This window comes from Aythya ferina (genome assembly GCF_964211825.1).
Source record: "Aythya ferina genome assembly, chromosome: 1".
Classification (NCBI taxonomy): domain Eukaryota; kingdom Metazoa; phylum Chordata; class Aves; order Anseriformes; family Anatidae; genus Aythya; species Aythya ferina.
The window spans coordinates 13,340,833-13,354,574 of NC_140296.1; the positions used below are offsets into that span (position 1 = coordinate 13,340,833).

The following is a 13,742-nucleotide window of genomic DNA, read 5'->3' on the forward strand; positions in this document are numbered from 1 at the left end:
TTACAAAGACTGAAGAAGACTTCCAAAATCTCAGTGCCAGTTAATGTGGGACACAGAATGTGAACCTGTGCACTAAGAAGTTATTTTTCTAGTGCTTTAAAGTATATCTTTACTAGTGCTCAATTGATATAGAAGCACAGAAAACATGGGGGAGAAACAAACAAAAAAACAAACAAAAAAAACCCTGCAACATCTGAGGCAAGCACAAAAAGAAGCAACAGGAGGGGTAACTGTTCAGCAAAGCAGCATATTGCAACAAGAAAAATCAGAAAGGGAGTGTAAGGAGGAGGAGGAGGAGGAAAACACTGGCTAATAAGTGAGGAAATTTTGGGAAGAGGAAAATAAGGAATGCTGGGAATTAGAGCTATGAAAATTACATGAGTCATAAATTCTGACCAACAGACATGACAGGTGTGGAAGAGAAGAAGTGAGGAAGCAGGGCAGGAGAAGTGGTAATGAAAAAGTAGGAATTGTCCTGGAAATTTAGAGGAGCTATGAAGACAGAAAAGAACCAGCTGTGTGAGGATATAACTTAAGCACTAACAGTGAAGCACAGATTGCAATACCTAGAACATAGCTAGTGAAAACTCAGAAGAATAGATATAAGTTCACCTCCAAAAAAGAGCCTGGAGGAAAACCCGAATCTAATGACATACTGCTGTATAAATCTGATGAAATCATCTCTTTGTGGTATACAATTTGATGTCTCTTTTTAACTCTTACTGCTTTCATGTTAGGAGAGTTTGTGAAGCAGATTTAAAAATCTGATATATTTCCTTGAATGTCTTTATGATCCTGTATGATAGAATTTCTGATTTTTGTGTGGGTATGTTTTTCTTTATAAAACTGGAAGTTACACTTTGAAATATGGGTGAAAATGACAGGGTTGTGGTGTCAAAGTGAAAGAAAAATAATGTAGTATAAAAATTTCCTATGGTACTTTAGTCTCTCCCCACATTTGCCCTGAAGCTGAATTTTTTTTGGACACATGAGAAATTCATGGTTGTACACACGAGAAATGGAAAGATGACATCGGGATTATCTGGTTTTGACTTTGTAGCAAATCCACTTCTGTTAGAAAATCATCTTGCTGCACATAACCCTTCAAGTTCCCTTGAAATAGATCAATTCACTTTAGTAGCATGTGTAAGCATATTGAGGTAGCTGTGATCACAATAACGGTAAGACATCTTCTGCTTTAAAACCCAATAGTTTTGATTGTTGCAGATGGTATCAAGACATTAACAAAGTAGGGTATGTTCCCTAGTATTGGTTATTGGTGCAGCTGTTAAGTTAGTGATGTCAGTACATATTCAGTTTTAATTGTAGACACATTTTATTTGATATTTCATAGAACATCTGTGGAATAAGTGCTATAATTAATGTTCTATGGGTTATCCTACAATCTATGTATTCATTTTATAAATGATATATTATATCATTTAGTTCAAGTATATATGATTAGGAATTTATTTAGTTTTGTGGTCCTAAGATGAAAGATCTGTTGTCAGATAATTATTCTTCCCTTAGACAATTAAAGGTTTAAAAGCCATCTTCTTTTGTAAGTTCACCTGCCATTGATAAACTTTGTTACTAGATTAATTCAATTTATTTTATTAAATTAATGCTATCATTAAATATGTAGATTTGATCAGATATTCAACATGCTTATATCTGAACTAAACAGGCAGTGCCAGCTGGTCTTGAAGAAACAGTTTCACTCTAGCTTTCTTTTGTATTGTTTTCAAATAAGGTGTTCCAAATTCACTACTTCCAATAAACTGTAATATAAAGGATAAAACTTCAAAGAGAACATTCAAATGTTGAATCTAAACCCCTTGGGCAGCCAGGTAGGTAAACTAGGCAATGTTGATTCATGCTACTTTAATTGCAGTTACTACAGACTCTTTATTTCAGGCATTCTTGATACAATTCTTTCTTTTATGTGATAACATGGTGGTAGGGAACTCAGAGTAAATTTGGCAACTGTTCTGGGAAACTCAGAGGTTAACAAAATAATCTGAGAATTATCAGGATTTTCCAAGACTCAAGGGAGATATTCACAGATATAGTCTTCTTTTCTGCTTTTTTGTTTGTTTGTTTGTTTGTTTGCTTTTTTACTTGTTTGTTTTCATGAAGGCATTAGGAAAAGGGATTATTTGTTTGGTTTGTTGTTGTTGCTTTCCTTTTCAAATGAGAATTCAGAAATTCAGGTATACACATTTCATTAAACAAGGACTTTCTAATAGCATCACCTAGTTTTCCTGAGGATTACATTAATCAGCTTTATTTATGTATTTATTTGTCTTGTACATTGTGTCATATTTCAGAATTCCCCCTTTTCCTTGTGTGACCCTGAAATGCTGAAATTCCAGGAGGCTATGGTTCTTAGTAGGGAGTCTTCCTAACTTCACCGAGTCCCAAATCTTCTGAAACAAAATATAATGGCATGTACTTTGAAGTACATAAATTGTTTATGTCATAAACTCTAGATTTTTGTTACTGTATTTATTAAGAAAATCACCTAGGATTGAAGGCTGATAATTTAAAATTAATGAAAATTGCTAGTGTAGTTATAGTTGTACTACACTTCTAAGACTTTTATGACAAACAACAACCTTACTTTTTTTAATGTACTCTGTTAAACACAAAAATAATAATTAATAGAAATACACAAGAAAGAAAATTTTACTTTTGCAGCATTGCAGCATCTTACTTCTTTGGAAAACACAATGGTTATTTTCAAATATATTACAAGGTAGAGTTAGATACTTAATCAAGAGTCTGTTTTTCCCCAAGTGCTTAAAAAAAAACAACCAAAAAAAAACCCAAACACTCAAACCACATATGCAAAAAATAAATAAATAAATCTGCAATTGCTCAACTTCTTTGGAAAAAACAACAACAACAACAACAACAAAAAACAGACCACTTATATTTAGGTATTGAAATATGAGTCAAGCAGCTAAATTTAGTGTATACCTCTATCTGCATTCAGAAGTCACAAATTCTGACTATTGTGTAATTGAAAGGAGGGTTCCTTTTCATTCTTCATGTCCTTTGCTCTTTTGAGATTTGTTTTGGGAATGTTCTGGGAGTTTTCCTTGTTACTATCCAGTTCTTTTTGCTGCTAGAACATTCAGACATAAGTATGGGTTATTCTGAAATTCTTTGCATCTCGGGGAACCTCTTATGTTCCTTTTTGTTTTTCTTTCCTCTGAGGATTTTGACTCACCACATTCCTTATTCACTATCTGAACATTTCATGTTAGCAAGGGATGGCCACAGTGGCAAACAAGTATGTTCTTTCTCCACTCTTTATCCCTTTGTGGATTTTGCTCTCATGTACAGCAGAAGCTTTTCTCCATGTTTGTAGAAGATAAAAACAGTCTCCAGGGGACACTAGATCCTTCCTGTGCATATGGTGAAGATCAAGCTGGAAGGAATGAGTAATATTATGGTTTTGCTATTCCCAGCATACTAACTAGTAAGTTGTATCACAGCACCAAAAGCAGTGCATTGTGTCTGAAAACAGATGTTCCAGGTATGTCTCTCACAAGGTTAGGAAAGCCAGCAGATAAGGGATTCTGTAAATCCCTTCTGATCTTTATTCAGCTTCTGAAAGTACAAAGTTATTTTTCACTTGAGCAAACCACTCACAAAAGTAATAGGAACCCTCTTTGATGGCAACTTCTGTATCAATATCCAGCAGACATTTTTAGGAATCTGTTCCTCTGGCTTCCTGTGGACCAGCTCCTTACAAAATGAGTGACACTCAGAGGAGAAGCAACATGCAAATGGGTTTGAGATAAGGCTAAATATTCAAATCTATCACTTCACTATGCCTCTCCTTGTAGTTGTGGCATCTGCAGAGACAAGGCAACTTCAAGTCTGTCTCTGCTAAAAACTGAATATCATGGCATTGCTAGTTTGTTCTTTAATTAACATTATTTTAGTAGCAATTTAATGTCATTACCTGGATATTTCAAAATACATAATACCCAGAGTATTTCTTTATCCAGACAGCAGTCGAAGTTTACAGCAGAATTTTCTGCCAAGGAATAGAATGTCCTCCCCACCTTTAAGGTACATGACTAACTTCAGTGTCGCTCCATCATCCTCCCTTACTTAGGCCATGGCTCAAGGAAACAATATATTCAGTTTAAAGGTTTCTTTTGCAAGATACAAAAGATCTTTCTGACATGATATAAGACAATATGGCATATGCTTCATTCTGTTGCATCAACAATCTTGCAGATAGGTTAACTTTCTCTTGGTCTTTATGTTGAACCAGATGTCATATGTCTGCACTTCTGAAAATTCAGAAGGCTCAAAGGTTGTTAGTTTTTTGTTTGTTTGTTTGTTTTATGCAGTGACTTTGCTAACATCTCCAGTTTGCTAATTATCTGCTATAACTGAAAGGCTCCATGAATCTGAATCCCTTCCTGTTTGCCGAAGGCCTGAAGAATTATGTGTCACATTTACACATAATTCTATTTATCTCCCTAAAAATTTTCTTATAACTCTAATTATGTAACCATGAGGAGCTGAATGTTGTAGTGGAGGACAAAATATAGTGGTTGCAACTAAAATTACACAGTTATATACTAAAACAGTCTCAATGCATACTTTCAAAACAAACAATCAAACAAATTAAAAACAGCAGTTTTATTGTTCTTGGTTACCTGAAGGAACTTATTATAAATGGGGAGGGGAAGACAGAGGGGAGTTTTCATGCCACTCTGAAGCTATACACCTGGTGCTGTTGCAGACACAGATGTTTGGGAGTTTGTGCAGACAACTATTTTGTTCGAAATTCACTCCTTATCTTTACTTATATTCTGCATTTGATTAAGGAAGAACATTAAAATTTCCCAATAATAATGGTATTGCTCAGATAGCTCTCCAAGTGGCAAAGAAAAAAATACATTATACCCAGCTCAAAAGAAGAGAGACTCAATGAAAAGGAAAGATGTAAAAAATAAAGAAAAGAGCTCAGAAACAATTCAGACCCTGCAGATGTGCTGCATCTGTTTGCTTGCCCACTGGGGACATTGAGATAGAGAGATTAAGCTGTTTATATGGAGATAGTTAGCCACCTATATCAGATAAGCAAAATGCAGCTAGATTGACTTAAAATGTAAAACAACAATAATACTGAAATGAAGTGGTGAATGTTATTCAATGCCAGTGCATTAAACATTGCACATGTATATGCTCTAAAACAGCTCGTGTTCTTACATGATGAAGTGAAAACAGAACTGACCTTGCAAAGGATACACACAATCAACTGAAATTTTAACAGGTTGTCTTAAAAGCTGTGCATTACTTTACTTTCAGAGAAGAATGCTGGTGCTTAAACATATATTGTCCATTCCTAATTATTTAAAAGGAAAATGTAAAAACATGTCCTTGTAGAAATACTGCTGATGTGAAGCTAAAAAGAAAGAAGCAAATATAAAAAGTTGCCAGTTGCCATTCAAAATAAATACATTTATTGACAAGAGCTCTAAGTAGAAGTGAGTTAAAAACAAAAATAATGTAACCCAATGTGGATAGTAGTGAAAAATAAGCTTCATCTACAAACTTCACAAGGTAGAGGCCATAAAATCCAGTCTTTATGACTTTTCAAAAAAAAAAAAAAAAAAAAGTCTTTATTTTAAAGAACTAATGAATCTCACCTGTTCACATGTAATTCTTTACTGTTGTCATAAATAACTTCTGTAGTGAAAAAAAAAAAAATTGTTAGCAAATATGCTTCTGGCTTTAATGTCCACTTTGGAAATACTGAGAAATGGAGTCTCATAAGTTATTCATACTATCAGAATTAATGCAGTCCCTATTCCTGGTTTCTGTTTAAATACTGTCTTGTAACCTAGTAACACTGGAAATAATGACCAGATGATAATGTTCTGTGAATTGAGTCAATGAAGAGAAGCTTTGACATGTCAAGTTGCAACATTATTTGCCCAGCAGAAATATGCCTAGAGAACCATCCACAGTTGTGGAGACAATTTTCTTCTGTGTTTGTATGGGACAATGTATTCAAAGTCCATTTCTAATGATAGGTTCATTCTCAGTTTTTTACTATAAAATTTAAGACAGCGGTAACAAGTAATGAAGAAACAGATTTACAATTTTAAAATTAAAAAAAAAAAAAAAGGAAGAGGTAATTGAAAGTCTTTTTTTTTTTTTTTTTTTTTTTTCTCCCAACTCATCTTCACTGATATTAGTAGACAAAATTCATTCAACATGACGTTGAATTGTAAATCCTCTAACAGGCTTCCATACAGCATACAAGATCACAAAACCGTGTCACTCATCACTGATAACTTATCTTGCTAGAGGCATCAATATGAAAGACAAGCAAAAGACACGGGGAGAAAAACTTATATTAGTATTGCCGAGATTTAAGACTGTAGTGTAAGAACCCACAGCAAATTCCTAAATTGAACAACTCCTCTTCCTCATGCATCTAAAACAAACAAAGAATGATTCATAAGAAACAAATACGCAAATAAAAAAAATAATAATAAAAAAAAGAAATATAAACACAAATTAGTAGAGAAAAATGCATACACACATATATTTGTACACCACAAAGGTCTAGAAAGCATTAACCAATGACATGGAGTCACTGAAGCAGAGAAAAATCTCGGAGAATATGAGATGGACAACAGCTACTCAGTTAATGCATAAGTTAAAACAAACAAACAAACAAACTCATTACTTGCCGAAGGGGTGGGAGAAAAAGAGCAAGGAAAAAAAAAATGTATAGGTGGGCAGAGAAGCATTAAGTTAAAGCAGAAAGTTGTCGTTGCCAAAGGATTAAAAACATAATAATAATAATAATTAAAAAAAAAAAAAAAAAAAAAAAAAAGGGGGGATTAAAATCCTGAGGGTAGCCATTAAAAGCACAGAGCGGGAGTGCGCACTACGTGTAGTGATGGGCACGAAGCGGCCGAGGAAGGCGAGAACCCAACTCGCGCAGCGGCGAAGAGGGCGCGCAGCGGCGCGGAGCGGCGGCGAGGCGGGGCGCTGCACTCGGTCGAAGCGGGCTGCAATTAGCAGCGGGGGGATGAAGGGAAACGGGGAAGGAAGGGGGAGAAGGGGTTGCCGGAGCCGCGGAGCTGCAGCTGCCGGCCCCCAGCCCGCTGCCCCGGTGTTTTTCCAGTTACCGCAGCCGCGGTGTGAAGAGGGAGAACGGGAGCCGGCAGCAGGGTGGAGGGTAGGGAGGGTCGTCAAGGTTGGAGGGGAATAAAAACGTTTCAGAAAAAATAAAAAATAATAATTAAAAAAAGATCTATCTATCTACCTATCTGGAAGGGGGTGACAAGGAGAGGATGGAGGAGAAAGTGGTTTACTGGGGAAAGCTGGTGGCTTGGGTTATAGGGGGCGGGCAGCAGATCAGGGGAGAGCGCTCGCCAGGTCGCCCTCTTGCTTCACGCTCTGGGTCAGAGGAGTGGGGACGGGGAGAAAATCGGGGAGGAAGGCAGCGAAGAGAGGGAAGAGGAGGATGATGAGGGGGAGGAGAAGGAGGGGAGCGGGGAAGGGGGGCGTCCGCGTGCGCTTAGGGGTAGGGGCGAGCTGCGGGCGGCGGTGTGAGATGGCACACAGATAACCACACACATCACACACGGACACACACACACATATACCCACACACACGTCCGGCCGGGGGCGGGCAGAGCCCCCGCCACCCCCCCGGGATCGGCAAGGGGAGGTGCCTTGTTCCCCCCCGCCGGGGAGGGGGCACGGCGGGGCCGGGAGGGGCTCGCGGGAGCTGCCGCCGCGGATGCCTTCACCTGGGTCTCTCCATCAGTGAGCGAGGCGAGGAGAGGCGGTCGGATCTGGAGAACTACCTCTGGATGGTTTAAAAAAAAAAAAATTGAAGGGGAAAGAAAAAAAAAAAAAAAAAAAAAAAAAAACAACTCCGCAATCCTCTGCTCCCCACAGGCTGAACAGCATAAGGGACTGCTATATTTGAGGCTGTCAGGAGGATGGGAGAGAGAGACTGAGAGTCAGGGCGCGAGAGAGACGGTGCCACAGCAGCGGTAAGTGCCTTTGCCATTCCCCCAGTCAGGCACAGATTTCCCTGGTTAGACTTTTGAGTGTGTGTAGATTATTTGTTGAAATATCCATCGCGGCATCTCTGTGAACAGTCTGTCGTGAAGCCAGCAATGGTGAGAGATCCCATTTTTGGGCTTCTACTGCAGGGTTTATGTGTTTTGGTTTTTGTTTTGAATCTTGCATTGAAATTGTTGTCATAATTGAGCAGAAAAGTTGAAGCAGAAATTACTGTGATCTGTTATATGCTTCCTGTCATTTAAGTAGCTAGCAGAGTACTGCAGTGGATGAGTTGTGAAGAGAGATGTGAAGCTCTTAGAACAAATACGTACTCTGGAGAAAGAATGCCTATCTTAATATGCTAATTTTTAAATGTTTTGAACTACCAAGCAAATGCTTGAGAGTGAAGCAAAATAATCTAGCATATTGAGTTTATGGTGAAGCACTAAAAGTTGTATTGTGAAGTTCAGGATGGAACTTGGCTTTGGGATAAACAATTATCTCCTTAATTAGAAAAGTACAGTGCCAGAACTGTTCTTTGCTGACAGGCAGAGGAGATGGAATTACATAAAGATGCACTGATTTTTCCTCTCTGAGGTGAGGACAGTAGATAAGACTATCTGGAATGTCTGTGAGCTAGCTAGATGAACTGAGAGTTATTCCTGTATCATGAAGTATGAAACTAAGCTTCTATGTTTATCTCAGAAAAAAAAAAAAACACCATCCATTACTCTATCTGTACTCGCTCAGATGTTTAGTTTCATTCCTGCTGAGCACAGAAACTTCATAAAACATAAGAAATATAAGATAGTGTGATGTGACTACTAGAGCTAAGGTTTTCTGTGTTGCAGCCTTTAAGAAATTTAACATTTTAGCAAAGTTTGTTCTCTTTTTTAATTATTATTATTATTAATATTTATTTATTTTTTTTAAGATAGTACTTTCCTTGAATGACTTTTCAGTGTTGTTTTCAGTGAAGGACCTGATGCCGTAATCTTTTACAGGAGTACAGCATTCCCATAGTGCTTGGTAGCCTTTGGATCAGACCCTGAAGTTTTAAACTACAAATAAATTACATGGTGACTATTAGCCAAAAGCTAAGGGGAATTCCTGACAATTAAAATTTGGATGACATTTTCTGTTTAATAAAACTGCAATTAATTATTTCTGAGATACAGTAGAACTCCTTCAGAAGTACTTTATGCAATCAGTATTATGCAAAATTAGTTAAAAATGATTAATATTATTTTTTAATAATATTATTAAATATTTAATATTTAATATTAATATTTTAATAATATTATTTTTTAATAATATTATTTTGGTGAACACCAAAAGAATTAGGAATAAATGGGCCATTACTTTAAAATACTATCAAATTATCTATCAGAATTTGCAAATATATAATTTTCATAAAATTTCTTTAACAAGTGTAGCATTTATCTGCAAAGTTTCAAGTACAAAAAGAGAAACATACATATAGATAGATTTCAATATCATGCAACTTGTGAAGAAGCTTACTTTCCAGTGTGAGGCATACTAAAAGGAAGACAGAAAACTGAGACATGAACTCTAGTAATTAAAGAATATTTCATGTACAGTGGCCCTCTGTGGCAATATGCCTCTATCTATTAAGAAAAGTGGTTAAGAAGACAAAGTCTTAGAAGACAACAAATATATATATAAGAGGAGGTTAAAGTGTTAAATGTTCAGGAAGATGATAACAGCTAACTAGTTTAAAAAGTGAACTATTCAGCATGCAGTACTTCTGTTTCATACACTTACAGAACAAATGCCAATACAAAAAGTCAGAACTAGCGGTGTGTGACATAAAACTGTGAAGACATCTACAAATAGTCTGGAAAGTAAGAGATCTCTAGATTGTGATTTTGTTGTTCAACATGAAGCTGAAGGTTATATTTTTTATTCTAGGTTAAAATCTTAAGGAATGTTAATTTATTTTTATAACGAGGGTAGATGTATTAAGAAAGATATTAGGAAATAGAAAAAAAAAATCTAACTGGCTGAAGAACTTGTTAGAAAATAAGTTTGAAAACAGATCTAAAGAAGTTTGAAACAGAAGTTTGAAAACAGAAAAATAACCTAGCATATAAGGTAAAGAGGATGATTAAAAACTCAGCTGTTAGGAAATAAAAAAGGGCAACTTTAAAAAATGCACGACTTAGAGGACTGTCAGCACAGATTCAATACAGGAAGGTCATGACTGGCAAATTTGCTTGAGTCCCCTGAATAAGTTGCTGACATGGTAGACTACTGGGGAATCAGTGATATGATTTATGGGGGTTTCAGAAAATGTCCAGTTCTGTGCTCCACAAAATATTGATTTGGAAAGTAAATTTTGGAAGGAGTGCTGGAATGAATTCAAAACTGACTTAGAGATAGGGACCAGAGGGTGTCAGTAAAGGTAAGGAGCTATGGATCTGTGGATGAAAGGAGGAGGTTAAAAGTATGGGTTAAAAGTATGATGCTTTAAGTGACAGTCTGAGATCCTTTTTTTTTTTTTTTTTTTTTTTTTTTCTTTTTTTGCTTGCTATAAATCTGTCACGTTCAAAAAGAATAAATCTGATTTGCTAGCAGTACAGAAAAATCTGTTCCACTGAAATGATTCAGAGCACTGAAAGTTTTCTGACTAGGTTAATGATATGAATATTGATTTTAAGTAATTAATGCAAGTCTAAATGCTAAAGGCATCATAGGAAACTATATAAAATGTACATGCCAAAGGAGCTAGCTGAGGTAGTTGGTTCAGTGACATCGCAAAAATAATTATATATTTTTTTGTTGTTGTTGACCTTTTTTTTTGTTTGTTTGTTAGTTTTTTTTTTGTTGTTGTTGTTTGTTGTCTTGTTGTTTGAATGTTTTGGTCTCTATGCATGTAACCTGAATGGTTCCTTTAGTTCCTCTGAATTCATTGTATAATTCACCACTCTTGATCCACTCCGTCCATATGCACCTGCTATCAGCTTGTGCCTTTCACTTTCTCTCAGTTTCAGGACCACCTCAATCATTTGAATAGTTTCTCATACTCTAAAATACTAAACTGAAATCTACCACACAGTCTATACTGTGGTTTTAATTACCAAGAGAAAATGTCAAACAGATTTTTGTTTGTTAATATGATATTGGAAGGTGTTCCACAGTTTTTTCTTCTTCCTTCTGCACGTACCTTTTCTGATGCTTCTTGTTTTTCTTTAAGGTCAGTTACACCCCTGATTATCAACTCCTTAGCACTATACAAGGGGAAAATACTCTGTCCGGAAGTGTCCCTGCAGAGTTTTATCTTCTAAGCAATCTTGATCAATAACACTACATTAGAGGCTAGTGCCTTTTAAAAAATTATGGAATTGTTAGAACTTGGTAAGATAAATACATTCTGATTCTATTTAAATTTAAGATTTCAAAATCTTATAAGGTGTGCATATGTATGTATATCTGTATGTGTTTATACACACACATAGTGTATATTGGAGTAATGATGCTGTGTCTTTGCAAGCTGGAATGGAAACAACAATAACATTTTCTGGTTAGTGGAAAGAAATGTAATCTGCTTGTTTTTATAAAAAAATTATTGAGTGATTTATGAAAGTATCCTTAGTTGTATGAATCATAAGAAAATGTGATCTTTGCTTATATACTACTTTCTAAAAGGGAGTTCAGAATGATTTTTCGCTGTACTCTATAAAAGCTGCAAATCAAGTTGTAGGTGTTGCAAGTGGATGTAAAACAAGGGAATACAATTGTAGAATCTGTATGCTGGGAATATAATAAAACATTAGTATTACCACCCATGTTACAGCGGATGTTCTTTAATCATGCATGCCCATAATTATTCTGTGTAGTCACCCACTCCTGAGCTTACAGAGCCATGAACCATCAGAATGATGTGGCTATTCATGTTTTCAGGTAGTAGTTACCAACGTCATAGTTCACCTCTTTACATCTTTAGGACTAAACTTACATGTCAGTCTCTGGAAAAATTGATAACTTCTCCATTCCCATACCTGGAAATAGAGAATGCATCATACTCTTTCCATCCATCAGAAACATCTTCTGGGAGTTTCCTTTTTCAGGATGCTCTTAAAGGTTTTATTGTAAATGATGTTAAACTGTGATGGTATCTTTGGAGAACCATCTGTGATGAAGCTAAAAGCAGACAAATATTGAAAGTTGCTGAGAGGGGTAAAGGATAGCAACTTTCCATTCAACATACAGAAGGGAGGACTTCAGCCTCCTTGTGAGTGAGAAATACTGAATATTTAATAGCCAGAAGTTTAAGATTTACTATGTATTCAGTGGGACTCCTAGCCTGTAAATCATTTTGCTGAAGACTAAATGTACAGTTTTGTAATTGATGTAGACATAGTATCAGCTCAGTCTTTTAAGCATCTTCTCTTACTGAATTACAACAATTTGCAAGAATTCATGAACCCCATTTTATTTTTATTGTTTTTATAGTCTTCATTAAGTACGTGATGGACAGGGATTACCCTGTGGATGTAACATTTCAGGTTACTAAAAGCATATTACACCAATGCATTCAACCAAGAGTAGTAGCTACACAGATGGGCGGGTGAATGAAAAAGACTATGATTAAAATGAACATATCAGAAGATATGTTGAAATAATCTGCCCCCAAAATATGCTTTCAAAGCTGAGGAAGGCAAGGAGCTTTACAGAAATTTATTTTTTGACAAAATGATTAACTGTTGCTTTTTTGAGCACACCTGCACAAAATTATTTGTCAGTCTCACACAGACCTGAAACTTAGTGAAAAAAAAAAACACATTAAAATGAGTCAACAAAGATCCAATATATATATTTCACTTCTTCTTTTGAGATGTTTGTCATAGAGAACATTTTCCAAAAGTGAAGTATTTTAGTCACCCAAAAAAAAAAAAAAAAAAAAAAAGATTCTGAACATGCTGGAAAACTTTTCTGGCATTCAACATTGTTGGTGTAACAGAATCAATAAGCTTTGTTATATTTGCATTATTGTGATGCAATCAGGATTATTCATTTATTTTTATATTTTGTCACTCTTTCTTGCAATGTCTTTGGTGGGGGCACTTGAACAGTTTCTGGAATGGATAAAAATACTGAAAATTTACTGAGCCTGATCTTGTTATTATATTGGAATTTCAGTATGCCTAGCACACAAAGATGTGTTTGTTTTCCAGACAAGAATTTGAACTTTTGGACATAGACACAGATTAAAAATCTGCTTAGTTTGTTTGGTTCATTTGGTTAGTTGTTTGTTTGCTTTTCTGTGCTTACTATTTTCTTTTCCACAAACATTTGCTGTTTGGAATATTATACAGCCTACTTTCTGGACCAAATTAATGATATCAAACTTTGTCTCTAAGGTTGCAAAAATATACTTTCAAAGCTGAAAAAATTCAGGCATAGTTCTAAACCTACTATTTAAATTACTTTGATGTGCAGTTCACTGACTGCATGTATAAATTGTAGACATAACCTGTACATATATTTACAAAAGGTACATAACCTGTACATATATTTACAAAAATGCAGAAGCCAGTTTAAAATGCAGATGACACAATTGTCTAATTGACATCAGAAGTCCATACTAAATAACATTTATATCAGAATTCTGAATGCCGTAGAATATTTGTTGTTTTATTAGCAATGTCCTC

At 35.7% G+C, this 13,742-nt stretch overlaps 1 protein-coding gene across 5 annotated transcripts in view; it reads left to right on the forward strand.

The window, feature by feature from the left end:
• Positions 1-7,209: 7,209 nt before the first annotated feature.
• The window catches only part of CNTN5 (contactin 5), a gene marked incomplete at its 3' end in the record, with an annotated part of 695,558 nt that continues 689,025 nt past the window's right edge, over positions 7,210-13,742 (forward strand). For 4 of the 5 annotated variants that reach the window (XM_084491418.1, XM_084491419.1, XM_084491416.1 and 1 more), the window contains exon 1: positions 7,766-8,054. Of the gene's footprint in view, positions 7,229-7,765; positions 8,055-13,742 lie in introns of those variants that run through there. The other variant, XM_084491417.1, reaches the window with a different exon arrangement.